Below are 15,190 nucleotides of genomic sequence, written 5' to 3'. Positions count from 1 at the left end.
TGTAAATCATAGACTTAATAAATGAAATGAAATGAAATGAAATGAAAAGCGATGTATGAAATATGCACTCTTTTATGTTTTATTGAGACGAAATCGAACAGCAATGCAAAACACAAAAATCAGAAGATGCCAGGTCTTTCATTGCTATTTTTTATTTGTAAAATTTATTTAAAACACATGTGAATTTTTCTTAGTGATAGATTTTGGGTTCGGGACTTAAAAACTGAATTTCTCGATGGTCGGCATTGGGATTAGATATTTAGTCCCGTGCCCATTTCTAGAACATGGTATGGATATAAAATTGCTTGCAATATTATTGCCACTCGCTGTTAGCTCACTTGTTTCTACATCAGTGATGCTCATATGTATGTACGTATATATGTATGTATGTACATATGTAGTATCGCGTAGTACTATTGCCATTAATGTTGCCTTGGTTATTGCTCATTTGGCTGCTTTTCAATAGTTGTTGCTCTTCTTGTTATTACAGCAGCGACACCATGTACACATGTAATGTACATACATACATACATATTTACTCGGCAACCAACTTCCAACCAACATGGATTTTCATTATTCAACCGATATTGTTGTGTCCATTGCTGACGCACTCTTGGTGGTTGGTTTTGTGGCGTTTCTTGTTCTCCATTGCTACCTGACCCAGTCATAGCGCTGTCTGCTAGTTAAAATCGGCTTGTTTGGTTGTTTTTTCAGTGAGTCGGCTACGTTTGGTCTCAGCTGTCTTTTGCGTTGCATTGTTTGCATTGCCATCTCTCTCACCAAGTGCCGATTTGGATAGCAGGGTTGCCAACATTGCTCAAACCGTGCCATTTTTTGGCCCAGTTTTACTTCAAATGGGACCCGATTTCACAAGGTGTCAAAATGGCACTTTTGAAAAATGTCAATATTTTAATACGTTCCAGATAGAGACTTTTCATTAGGAAGGGCTTGTGGTGAAAATGGATCACTCTAGTTCTACACCAATGATTACAAACTAGACGCCAAGGTAGGAGGGGATATCAGCTCAGCGACTAGGGATGGAAAACTCAATTCGCTTTCCCAACCATTGCAGCGTCTTTCAAGCTGAAGTCAGTGCCATATAGGAGCCAGTTGAACAGTAGTGTACAGGAATAATCAATAGTGTAATAATATGTACCTCTACTCGGATAGCCAGGTGGCACTCAAAGCGCTTGACTCGGTCACATGCAGTTTAAAAACCGTAGCGGACTGTCGCAGATCTGTAAACGAGATGGCTGGGCAGTCTTCGCTTCACCTGATATGGGTGCTGGGGCACCGGAACATACCAGACAACGTGAAGGCCGACGAACTTATAGGAGAAGGCACATCTCGCTTATGTGGCCAAAGTGGGACGAAAAACGGTCGAAGGATCTCCTAATGCTGAGCAGAGGGGACTTAGCCGCAGTCACGGGACTTCTAGCAGGCCAGGTTGCCATCGGACAGCATGCGGAGAGGTTAGGGGTCCCCCATAACGACTTCTGAAGAAGCTGCGAAAATTAAGAAGAGCCATAAATCTTGCGGCTCCTGTTATGCGAATGTAGCGCACTTTGTGGAAGAAGATGAAAGTCCGTGGGTTCAGGATTTTTCGAAGACTAAATCGACACAGCAGAAGCCATATGTCATCTTTTGGGTATCGCCAAGTCCACACGATGGTTTGAGTAAGAGAGTTCTAACGATCCGCGGGAACAGTAGATCTCCTATCTAACGATCCGCGTGGTATGATAACGAGCCAAAAATCTAACGGCCCAGGTGTGCTAGTGGGGTTGCACAGTGTTTCGACTATATGGAGGCAAGTAGAAAAAAGTCATGGTGACAGTTGATAAAAAAACGGTTGGACTTAGAGAGGGGAAAGTAAAAGTCATAAATAGACGAACATTTTAGAGAATTTTATGTACTTTGCAAATATATGTAATTTTTGGTTTTCTTAATTTTTGATTTTCAGATTCTTTTTTGCATAATTTCGCGAAATAATTTTTCGAACAATGCAAAAATCTCACCAAATATTGGGGGAAAAGCGAGTATTTACACCTAAGTCATTTTATATTAACCTTTGTTTTCTGAGAGTGGAAAGCAGGAAACAAAAATTAACTAAAATTCCATATCATTTAATGACTGGGCCCAAATTTTTTGTGAGTTTTGAACGTTATAGTGATTCAATCTTCCCTATATTTTAAAATTAGGTTTTTCTAATAAAATAAAGACCACAAACTAAATTTCATCGAAATCGGATGAAATTTAATGTTTCCGCCCACAAGAGTAGAGGCCGTGGCAATTATTCCATCTTTACACAATTTCATAATTCTCTATTTCTAAGAAAAAGTAGAGCACATGTCAATTTTCAGTGAATCGGTGCAGGTGTACTATTATTTCCACCTGCCTCCATATAGCCGATGCACTGTGGGTCACTGGCAGCCACTTCAAACTAACCTAACCTCATCCATTTTTGTGGAATTCGAAGCGTATACTACTTTTTACAAACTAAAATTTTCTTATTGTAAAGTTTATACAACTGATTTATTTTATTTTGGTATTGCGCTTTTCTTTTTGAATTGTGGTTGTTATTTTATTGCAAAATGCGGAAGAAATAGTCTTATTTCAATAAAAAAGATACACTTTATTTGGCGCTTTTATCTTTATTATGTTCAATTTTTTTATTCCCAATGTGGCACCTCATGGATAGTTACAGTCCTGGTGGTTACGAGTGCCAATAACGATTTTGGTTGGCAAACGTGTATGTACGGGTACATACATACATATGTATGTGTCAATAACAACCATGCTGTCCTCTTATAAAATTTTACCGCCTTTAGCTCTTCAAATGAAATTGTTTTAATCCAAAACGTCATATCTAAACAATCAGTTGTACAGGGGCTATATCTTGAAATCAACCGATTTTGCAGACTCCACCAAATGAATAGTATAAAAATATGTCCACGGACTAAATTTTAGTTCAAAGAGACTATCGCCTGGTGTGAATGGCCTTTCAACTAATCGCTTTCAATGAAGTAGGGCTGCAGCCAACTTTTGATTCAACTAATCGCCTCTAAATTGCCTTGAAAATCGCGTTGCCTACTTAGTTTAGTTATTGTAAATATTCCTCTGGCTTTTTAAAATTGATTCCCATGGGCAGCCAAGGTGTTTCAGGCTGAAGTATTAGCAATCTTCACCTATGCTAAAGGGTTGGAAGGGCGCCTTTCTAGTTATCTCTTAAGATAGCTAATCAGCCATCTAGCCCCGTTTATAAGTAGACAATGCTCATAGCCTTTCCCAAAAATCGATATTTGGCAAAAAAAAAAATACCAAAAATCTACGAAAGTGGTAACTCTACGCCGCCAGAGCGCTGTAGCTGCTTAGCTTGGCGCTAATCACTACGCTGTGCACTTCTCACTACCCTCTTTTAACAAACAATTTTATTGTTATTGTTGTTTTGCGTGCGTCCACTGCAGTTTATACAGGAATTGCTGTCGCTCCACTGATTTCATGCAGAGCTCCCCTTCCACTTCTAAAACAACAACAACTGACCATACGAGGTCTTTCCGCCAACAGTCGGCATCTGCTGTTTTCGCTTTTTTCTCTGTTCAGTTTTATGTGATTATTTGCTTGTTGTCGCTATCGGTTGCTGTCGACAGCTAAGTATGTAGCTGTTGTTCATTGTTGGTTGCTGACTGTGCTGGCCTGTCGCTGGTGTTCAAGTGCTGCTGTCGTTGTCCACGATGCAGCGAAAAGAAGGTGACGCATTCCGCAAGCCGCTACTTTGGTTTTGCCGATTTTTAGAGTTCTCGATGTTCGTAAACAACGCCTCAAAAACTTAAAATGCACTGAAATTCACCTTACTTTAACTAAAACCACCGTTTTTTTCACATTCCCTTTATTAATTTTTATTACAAATCATATATTTTCAAAATTTAAAGCAATTAAAACACGTTTCCTATCGAAAAATTGAACATTAAGTTAATTGACTAAACTCTAATTCTCTTGCATCCTCCTATTCGGCTTCGCTACTTTTTATACACAAATGTCATCGCCGTTGGGAATGCGAAACCTTGTATTCTATTGTTGTTGGTCGTTGTCCAATGCAAACCAAATCAACAAAAGATCAAAATGTGTAGATGTGTGTAAGCAGGTTTGTCTGTATGTATGTATTAGGAATGTTAATCCAAGAATGTACCGCTGGTGAACAGAGGCATCCTTAGTTGCTCCTTATCTGGGGATAAAGTTTCAAGGGTCTCTTTCCAACGCTAGGTCATCAACTCATCAGCTCCCCGCGATGTAACTGAGACCCGACACCTAAACTAGCCTTTACCGATTTCTAGCGCACCATCACACACTTTGGCTGCTTTCTTGATGTCTCACCTAATTACCTGCCTGGTTTAGAGAATTGAGCCAGATCAATAAGGGTGTCTAGACATCGTACCTTTACCAAAAGTGCAACATAATATACACAGGCGAAAGCCCACTTTTTCCAGTTCCTCTAGAAGGTCATTTACGACTGGAATACAGAGCATGAGAGAGAGAACACCACCTTGCACAGTGCGCCTATTGACTCTGCGCTGAGTGCAGGCGCTCCCACACACCGCCACAACAGTTCTGTCATGAAGTAAGCTGTAGATAAGCCTTATTAGGTTGGTTTCAACCCCCATATTATGAATACACTTGGCTATTGCCTCTGGAGTGACAGTGCTGAAGGTCTCCTCGATATCGATGAAGGCCCTTACTGCATAATTTTTATGCGTGAAGGCATCTTTCAACCACTTAACCAATGTGTGCAGGGGGATATCCACCGACTTTTTCCTTGTAATAAGCATGCTGAGCTCTTGAAAGACAGTCATGAGGAATCGTGTTTCGTATGTACAGGTCTATCAGTTTCTCTAGCGTTTTTAGCAAAAACCAAGACTGACTTAAAAGCCTAAAATCCCTAAAGTAAACATGAGAGCCTTTTCCGGCCTTCGGTATGAACGCAACACTGGCTACTACCCTCCAAGCCTTGCGAATGTACCGCGTCCTCACGCAGTTCGCATATATAGGAGTCAACCAATTGCCCGACACCACCGGAGACCTTTGCAGCTGCGCAGGTATGATGCCGTCTGTCCCTAGCGACTTGAAAGGATAACACGAATTTATCGCCCAGATCATGGGAGAGGAAAAGTGCTCTCTCCATAATTTAAGTACGTTCTGGACATCGGTTACTAGGTCGCCATGGTTGTTATTACAGAAGTTTGCCCTGGTTTTGAAACCGTCCGTAAGTCGGCTAACTCCGTGGTAAAATTCTCGGGCGTTTTTCCTGTCGGCCAGCATTTCAAGCTCTTCACACTCACCAGTTTCGGCCTCTCTCTTCTTATTTCAAAAAATACGTCTCGCTTTACTCTTCAGTTCACTATAAAGGTGCCACATAGCTCGCGTTGCGCTCGATCGCAGCGTGGCCGGTATATTTTTTCTCAGCAGCTTCTTGATACTCCTCATCGTACCAGCTGTTCTTTCAGGCTCGCTGAAATCTGACTCACTTCTTCGCTTAATACGAGAAATGTGGTTCCACTGCTCGCATATGTCAGTTTGTTGAAGAGTGCAGGTGGCGAATATATTGGCCGTCAGTTGTGATTGCAGTTTTTCGACGTTGAGCTTTCCTTGCATTATTGGGGGCACTTTTTTTTCACAGAGGCGGGAGCGTATCTTGACTGCAACAAGATAGTGGTCCGAGTCGCTGTTTGGGCTTCAAAGTGTACGTATGTATATCCAAAACACTGGAAGCGTGCCTTCCGTTTATCGCACCGTAATCGATTTGGCTTCTAGTTGTTCGATCTGGAGACAGCCATGTAGCTATATGGGCACTTCCTTGCCCACTCAGGCATTGAAATCACCAAGCACGATTTTGTTGTCATGTCAGTGGGCGAAAACAAGCGAGATGTTGAAGAACCTCGCTTTGTTGCGGATTGTGGCTAGACGCTCGATCACCGGCGTGAACGACAGTACTCGGCAACGGAGTGCCTCTAGCACCATATAGCCACACTTTCGACAACACATGCAGCAAAATGTCTGGAGAACTGCTTGCTTCGGTTGGAAAAAATAATTGCAGGAAAATTAAAAAAAAAAATTGGCAATACAAAGCCAACAACAAGTTGTAACTGGCTGTGTAGCACATTTTTTCTCCAAAGAGTGAGCTATTGGCGCGATTATTTGGCGTTAGTAATGGCAACGCGGCAAATGTGTTTTCGTTCTGCGCAAGACAGTAGCGATAACAATAACAGGCAACAAAAGCAACAAGCAATTTAATGCATACAACGAAAATTTGTAGCGACGCGACAGACCCCCGGGAGAGTTAAGTAGCAAAAGAGCAAAACGTATGAGACGGCAATGGCACTAGCAATAACAATTATGGCAACAGCAGCTGCCAGGTGGAGGGTAGGTATAAATTTGTATACATAAATGTAGTGTACCTAAGTGGGCAACAAAGTAGTGAAAACAGCATGACAGTATTCGAGCAATATGGGTACAACAACAACAGCAATAATTGCAGCTTAAGGCAAAATCACGCAGGCCGCTGGCTAAAACGGATTGAGACGCCAAAGTCGGCGGAGAAGAGCAAGAAAAAAATACAACAACAAGTTGCGATAACAGCAGCAGACTTTGTGTGAGCGCGATGCTAACCATTACAACAAAAATATGGACTACTTGAAAGGCCAGGCACTTTACTTAGTAGGTACATAAATTTGTGTATATGTACAGTAAATGCTGCCAACAAAAGCCGAGACGAGGCTGGCGATCTTTTTTTTTTGCGTGCCGAATTAAAGCCGAAACATTTTGAAGGCAAGAGTCGGTATAGCACGATGCAGAACAATACATTTGTAAATACATACATATGTACATTTATACATAAAAACATATATAGCCACACATATTCGTATACATAAATATGCATACCACAGCGATTGTTGCTAGACACAGTGAGAGCGAATCGCGACATCAGCAACAACAATGTGAACAATAAATAATTTTAATTTTTTTTCGTTCGTTTGTCGACGGCGAACGCGGACGTAGCAGAGCAAGATATGTATTAAATAAGCAAACAATAAACCAACAATAAAGTAACGTATGTATGTATATACTTTGTTGTTGCTGGCGGCACAATAACAATGATAAACAATAACACACGTAGCGATAACACAAATAATGAGAAGGAAGGCGGCGACAGCCTAAAAAAAATAACAATGAGCGAGTAGCAGAAATTAAATTCACACGTACCTAGTCACCGATTGTTATAACAACAACGAAAGTAACAAGAGCGGGAGCAGAGAATTAGAATATGTAATATATAAACCAGTAGCTGCGCTTGCAGTGTATTTGACTCGGAAGTTTGTAGTAGATGCGCGCCCGATTTGAAACGTTGGTAGCAGTATTGCGACAGCTTTAGCACATATTTTCGAACAATATTAGGCTCTAAAAAAATTACTAAACAAAATAAGGACGCAAAATATTTAATTTTCTTTCGATATACATAAAAATTATTGAAATAATTATCGAATTATTTTCCAATGTTATCGTTGTATTCTCCGTTGTTATCCATAACTTCAATGGTGCGCATATTGGAAACGCTCATTAAAATGGAAGCTCCAAAATATTATATCATAAGAATAGTTAGAAGCTATCTATCACACCTCAAGCTAAGGTACTGGAGCATTACAGGCTCTGAGGAATACAACGTCACGGCGGGGGTGCCTCAAGAATCGGTTCTCGGACCGCTGCCGTGCAATCTAATGTCCAGCGACGGCATCCAGCGTAATATCGGGCCACGGTCCTTATCGTGAGTGTCTCAATAGATTTAGGCATAACGACTTCCCGTACTGTTCGAGGTGCATAGAAATAAGGGGGAAAAGCGGAACACATAATGTTCTTTGGCCCCCGCTGCGCCCCTGAGACACGAAACATATTACAGGACAACGACATACTAGATTACATGTTAGAGTCAAGTGAGAACTGGCACATGATATGCGCTTATGCCCCATGCATCCATGTAGATTTAAGACGAGCTGAGCGTCTAAGTATCCGTGAAGTAGTACCATGAATGGCAGTTCCACGGGCAGGGCGATTTGTGGAGAGGTTTTAGTACGTAGGTGCAGCCCTGACATACAGCCTTTCCTGGTCCATTAACGTTTCTCGAAAATCTTTCTGTTCTTATCGTCTTGGATTTTACTTACTCTGAGTGTAAGCGAAACCGAAGATGAAGATACATGAAAGCGCAGATTACTACTTGGGGGCCTTTGCTGTATTCCGAATGAGGAGCGAATCTTAATCTGTCGTCTATTATTACCTCAAGGTATTTTTGGTGGGCAGTGGATTTAATATTGTGAAATTACTTTGTTTTCTTTCTTTTCATTATATGCTAGGAGTTTAGCCACCACTACTAGAGCAATACCGTCCACTAGTTCTACAACTTTCACTCCGCTATGGAGCGTAAGTCGAAGAATGCCTTCGTGCATCAGGTTCCATAGCGCTGGCACCGGCTGTTACTTCCTTTTCAGTTCAATTGAAAAATATGTATTTTACAACCCCGTTATCGAGGTTCATACATATGTATGTATGTTTCTAATATATTTAAGCATGCCGGAACATCAAACATTTCAAACAATTTGGAAAGCAATGAAGTACTTAATGCCACTCCACTCAGTTCTTAGACTCGGCGCCCATGGGCCGACAACAAAAGCATGAACTCAGCCGAGCATAATGGAAGGAACCGATTACATAACAACCAGTTTACGCTTGGGATGAACAAGTAGCTGCACTTCGCAAAGAGGAGCGTTAATTGGTGAAGTTTCTTCGAATAATATGGCAGCCCTATACACATTTTCTCGCTCAGTTCGGCACTTACAAAAATGTCGGCAACAATGTCGTAGACCACAGACGGCAACGCCACTTCAGCAACTCGAGGGAGGACAACAGCAATGCTAACGGCAGCAGCGAAGCAGGACTGTCAAAAGCGTGATTGCGAGAATGGGCGCAGCAGCAATAAAGTGGTTTACGAAGCAGCAGCAGCTGGTGTTGCGCGTCCATTCACATGTAGTGGTTGAACCTGAATTAAAAAAAGAAAAAACACAAAAAACATAAAAAGTTATGACAACAATAACACCACTCGCTAGCAGCAGCAGCGGTGGCAAAAACTAAGCAAGAAAAGTAGCGTAAAAGTGCCGCCAACATTAGGCCAAATAAGCGCAACCGAACCGAATGAAGTTATGCCATTCAGCAGCAAAACAGGCAGTCATTCAGTCAGTCGGTCATAAAATCGTACGTAAACATACACACATGCACATACGACACGAACATCTAGACAAGTCGGCATGTCGCTTCGTTGGCTTGGCTTGTTTGTACTTCCACAAACCCCCAAGCAGCCAGCCAGGCATACATACAAACAGCAGTAGCAACTACAACCAGCAAAGACAATAACAAAGCAATGCGAACATTTAGCAGGCAATAGCAGCATTTTTTAACACTTTTAACAGCGCTCCCTGATCGAGTCCAACGTGGAGCCCTCTCTGGATAACTCGTCTGCAGCCTCGCTTCTGGGAATGACCGGATTGAGATGACTATTTACTGCATTTAAAAGAGTCCTAGTTTCTTTGGTAAGTCTCGACCTTGTTGTGATAAACGCCAAGGTCGTAATGGCAGCCTGGTATTAGAGAAAATGGCTACACGCTCGCCGTGGCGTAAGCATCTACGTTCTAAAAGACGCCAGCCATCAGCTATAGCGAATACTTCTGCTTGGAAAACACTTGCAAAATCTGGCAAATGGATTGATCTTCTTAATAACAGGAATTCTTAGCAAACGCCTGCTTAGATTATTTACTTTTTGTTAGTAATTTTCTTCTTTATATAGGTTTAGTTTTTTACTTGATAAGTCTAGGTTCAAACAGGGAAACTTTTGTGCTCTCGTTCGTCTGAGTAATTCTAGTTGGCCGTTCACAGCTGACAACAACAAAGAATTGTTCTGTGTGAACGCGAAGGGCAACACCAAAAGAGAAGTTACCGATAATGAGCAACAAAAGTTTCTCTGTGTGAACCCAGTCTAATTAAAAATTTTGTTTCTCTATCACTTTACGTATCTGCGGGTCGGTTAGAGCTGAGTTGGAGAAATTATGTCGGATATCAAATTGAGAACTATGAATTTCTCCAAGGTTGGAGAAATATTTGTTTGCTGTTTATTGGGAAGTAGCTTGTGGAACAAACCTATTATTATTACGAGTACAATGAGTCGAAATGTGACACTTGACATTTGGTGGGAGGAAATTCAGTCGTAGTTAACTTGTTAGAGAGCTCTTAAATAATATATATTAAGTAATCAACGTCATTTCCAAATATTAAACAGCTGCGGTACATACATACATAAGTAGTACGAGAAAACGCTGACGTTAAGCAATTGCATTGCCAACGACATTGTTGCTAACGTTGCCGTTGTTTTGAAAGAGGTGTTATTCCTGGCGTTGGCTAACCAACGCTACAAATGTTCTACGTAGCTCTTGGCACGGATGTTGCAGGTAAAATAACCTTTCCATGCACATACTCGTACAAACACACAAATTTATGTGGTAGTCGGTATATGGATGTGAATATAGAATACATACCTACATATGTAGTAACTTTGTTGTCGGCATTACGGTCGATCGACTGAGCAAACGGTCCCAGTGGGGGTTGGTAGGCATAAACATTTTTATTTGCTATGTGTATGTGTATTTGTATATACATATGTGTATTTATGGCATAAATTCCCAACAAGCAAAATAAACTTAAAGAAAGTTTTTTTTAAGTTTTCAATTATAAACATTAAGCTTACAAAACGTTGATTTTTTGTTTGTAAAACGCTTGAAAGTAAGCGTAATATAATCGAAAAGGAACATTGGTTATAAGCGTAGAAATATAAATTTGTAATAAATGTTCAAAAGAAAGCATTTTATAAGCGTAAACGTGTAAACTTATAATAAAGGTTCAAAAAAAGTTGTTTATAAGCGTATGAATATAAACTTACTAAAAATTTTCAAAAGAGAGCTTTTCATAAACATTTTTATAACCCTTTATTTAAAGATATTTCTTTAAAAACTCATACATAGATTGCTTAACATCTAGAAACTAAAAGAAATGCGAATTTTCGGCGGACTCATCTACAGTCGCGAAAATATAAATAGGGAATAGACATTTTAGCATACAAATTCACGATAACACACAAAAATTAACCATAAAAAAGTTAATTATTACATCTTGTTGCGTGCTTTGCGGTTATTGGCAAATTGGAAAAACGATGCAGCTATATATTCCGCTTCATCGCTGCCATTCTCATTGATGAACTTTTCTGAAAAAAATTTAATACATTTTTAATAGAATGTTAAACTAAGAAAGGATAAGGAGAACTCATCATTTGAAGACTCGAATGCTCCACCGATTAGCGCAGCGGGTCCTGGATTGGATTTTTTTACCGCATCGGTTTTATTTAATTTTTTTCTTTTAATAATATATATTAAAAAACGTAAACACGTCACTTACGATTGAAAAAATGTTATATTTACTTCATGTCGTTGGCATTTGCATTTCATTTATAAGTTTAAGTTATTTATAAACATTCGCTCTCAAAACTTATTAAAGGTTTAGTTGAAAAAACTTTTAGTAAGCTTAATATTAAAAATGCTTATCTAACGCTTATTATAGCAAACTTACTTTAAGTTATTTTTAAAAACATTTACTGAAATGCTTGTTGGGTTTTATGCACCTAGTAATGCGAATGTGTGAGTTTAGCAACTATTTCGAGGGCAATTACTATTTTGTCAAAAGCCAGACGGCAGCAATTGTCACGTATCACTGCACAGGCGAAAGGTTGTAGGTTGTGCACAAACAAATGTTCAATACGTTAGTGATATTTTTAGTTTTACGATATTTTCTTTTCTACAAAAAAATGTTGCCTTCTCATTGCCATTTCTTTAGTAATGGTGCGTAGAGGGCACTGAGAAGGCAACATTTTTCGGTTGAAAAGAAAAAACGCAATAAGTTGCGTGAATTGTCTGTTGCATAGAATCGTTGTTAGATAATTATCCCTTTTTTTACTTGATTTGGGTGTTTTACTGGTCATATCGACCCATGAGCCTTTCGTATTTTCAACTAGAAACCAAAGAAAGAATCATAGACAGGAATATCAGGAATAGTTTTTTGTATAAAAATTATGATGTCTTTCTTCCCGAAGATCAAACTTTTCGCACTTCAGGGTCTCAAAATTAAAACTGAAAAATCTATGGAGAACAAACACATAACCGACCGTAGGTCGCTTCCTCGATGTATGGCGGGGTTATGGTAACACAGAAAACTCTCTCATAGACAATTGCGATCGGCGTGAAGAGGATGACGTTAATACATATGTATATGTATATCCCCACTTGCTGGATAACAAGCGTCCTTTAATCCTGAACCATTATTTCCCCTCAAGGACAAGAAATAATAAACCACGAAAGGTAGCTTTCCTACTGTATTGGCAATGAAACACTTGTCAAACCTAGTAACGTTAGTGTTTGGCCGAGCTTCTCCGCCGATTTGTAGCGTGCGGCTTGATGTTGTCACACAAAGGGGAGGGATCTACAGTTTTACGCGGACTTCGAGCGGCGATTGTATTTTTTATGAGAAGCTGTTTTTCATGACAGAAATACGCTCGGAGGTTTGCCATTGCCTGGCAAGGGGCGACCGCTATTAGAAAAAAAAACCTTTTTTGCTTTTAATTTTCTGATGTTGGGTTAAACCGGGCTTGAACCCAGGCCCTGTGGGGTGGTAGCGCGCACTGCTAACCACTAAACCACAGCGGCCGCCAAACCTATTTTTGTTTACTCCGACCGCTGCAGATTGTTTCACAAGCAATAAGAAACTGCGGAGCACATTATGTGCCATTGTGTCTTTACTAAGTCCAGGTTTCACTTTCTAGGATTAACGTATCAAAGTCCTTTAAACGTTTGCCGTGTTTATCATCAAAAGAAAGGAGTCTCATCCGAATCAGTGTTGTTTCGGACCTCCTAAGGTTCCTTAACGTTACATGGATTCAAGAAGACCTTTACAAGACCAAATAAAGATATGTTACAAGAGATCGTGGTCCTTGGTTGCGATAACCAGATAATCTGGTATCTGCTCCATTACACACCGACGGCTGAGTAGAAGGTCGCACTATCTCAGAAAACGGTCGAAAAAAGCCCTATGTCATAATTTGTTTGAAGAACGCCTTATCTCATCAAAAATGGTGTGTGTTGACCCTTATTTTGGTCGGCTTTTCTATTACAAGCGTAGCCCTCATGACCAGGCAATCAGATTAAAAATACCCTACCCTGAATAGCTAGATCATTGAGTGCTTTATCACACTCTATACGGGTTTTTGATGATAAGACATAGCGGTCTCAAGTATGGTACCTAGCATCGCTTGGAATATCGTTGCGTCTTTGCTTAAGGGAAGAAATGTGCGGAATCACGGTCCCAAACACCCACACCTGAATGATCGGTAAACCATTTTTGTAAATCAACGTGTAGCCACGTGGGGTTTTTGCTTCAATATTCACGATTGGGAAATACGATATTGTATTTCTTCGTAAAGTTGAGGATGGGATACATTTGGTCTGAGAACAGGATTTTGGCCATTGTGGCCTCCTTTCTCTTTAAGATTTCGCAGTGTCCGACAAGGTTGCCTTGTTTGAATTTACTTTTCCTATGTAGCATGAGTGCTACTTTCTCTTGTATTGCCATTTGAAGGGGTGTAAGATTGAGTATGGCTACCATACCAGCAGTGTGTGTTGTTTTCGTTGCCCCTGTTGTATATATCTAGGCATTCAAGTCTTTGGATCTTGCACAGTTTTTTAATGGCTGTTCTTTATTATGGATATGACCGGCTGAGTATAAATCCAGAAGGTCATTTTAGGATTCTAGTCCCATATATTTCCTGCGAGTTATTTAGTGGTTAATAACGATTTCTTTGAGTTGTTGATAATCGAATTGAGATGTGACTCTTCAGTGAGTTTTCTATACAGGCTCATGCCAAGATATTTAACCTCTTCTTTGCCAGCAGTCGCAGTCCCATTTATGTTTAGATAGCTTCTTTTTTCTATTGAAAGAGATGATTGTAGTTTTATTGGGGTTTATGGACAATCCCTCTTTTCTACACCAATTGCAAGTTATGTTTGATTGCCATGGATACCGATTTAATAGAGCTTTACTTATTGGGCCTCCCTCTTCTCCTTAACCAAAGCAACGTTCCACTGTGTTCAGATGCAGAGACTAATGGCACCTTATATGTAGACGTTTTGCTAAAGTACAGGATCCAGAAAATATGGACGTGCACATTGAGAAACGCAGGAAAATAGCGTTGTCTACAAAACCATCGAAATATTAAGAATAGTCAACTATGCTTACCGTTTCTGCTGAAATGGTTCTATGCAACGGCGTCCAAGGCCCCTGGTCTATTATCGAGTCGACATAAGAGAGGAGTTTTTCTTTCATGTGACTTTTCATATATTAGTTCAATCAAAGTATGCAATATAATAAAATAGTTGACATTTCAGTGGCTTATTATGTATTAGTAAAATTGCTGGAATATGTACGTATGTTTGTATCTATATGTACATCTCTCAATACAAAATCACCACCGCATTAAAATCACCTCGCTATCGCCAAGTTTTTGTTGTAACGCTGCGCTGTTACAATCGTATCGCTGTTGCATACATACATACAGACATACATATCAGAGCTGTGTAATGATTGAATCAATTGAGTGTGCATTCTCATTTTTTTCGTTTCAAAAATGTGATTGTTTGATTTAAAAAATTTAACAACCACTCTTGAGATTGGTTACAAATTGTAAACACAAAATATGTAGTGTGTTATGGAATGGTTGACACCCATTCACATAGAGAATGTGAATGCAAAAAAAAAACTCAATCATGTATGATTGGACGTTTATGGGAATGCAATCTGTCATTATCATTCAGTACTAATACTATTTGTTGTATCAGGGTTGAAATTTTTGTACTCAAAATGTGAAACCAGAAGATTGCCATCTCCCTTAAAATAAGTAAACAAATAAATATTTGGTGCTAAAATATTTTTCTAAGTGTTTGGCCGAACTTCTGCTCAAACTTGAGGCATGAGTTCTGGTTTTATAAGAAGAGTTTTCAAGGCA

This window comes from Rhagoletis pomonella, unplaced genomic scaffold (assembly GCF_013731165.1).
Source record: "Rhagoletis pomonella isolate Grant_MI unplaced genomic scaffold, Rhpom_1.0 Rhpom_scaffold_00005, whole genome shotgun sequence".
NCBI classification, from domain to species: domain Eukaryota; kingdom Metazoa; phylum Arthropoda; class Insecta; order Diptera; family Tephritidae; genus Rhagoletis; species Rhagoletis pomonella.
The sequence above is the reverse complement of the archived record's forward strand: the minus strand, read 5'-3'. Positions refer to the sequence as shown.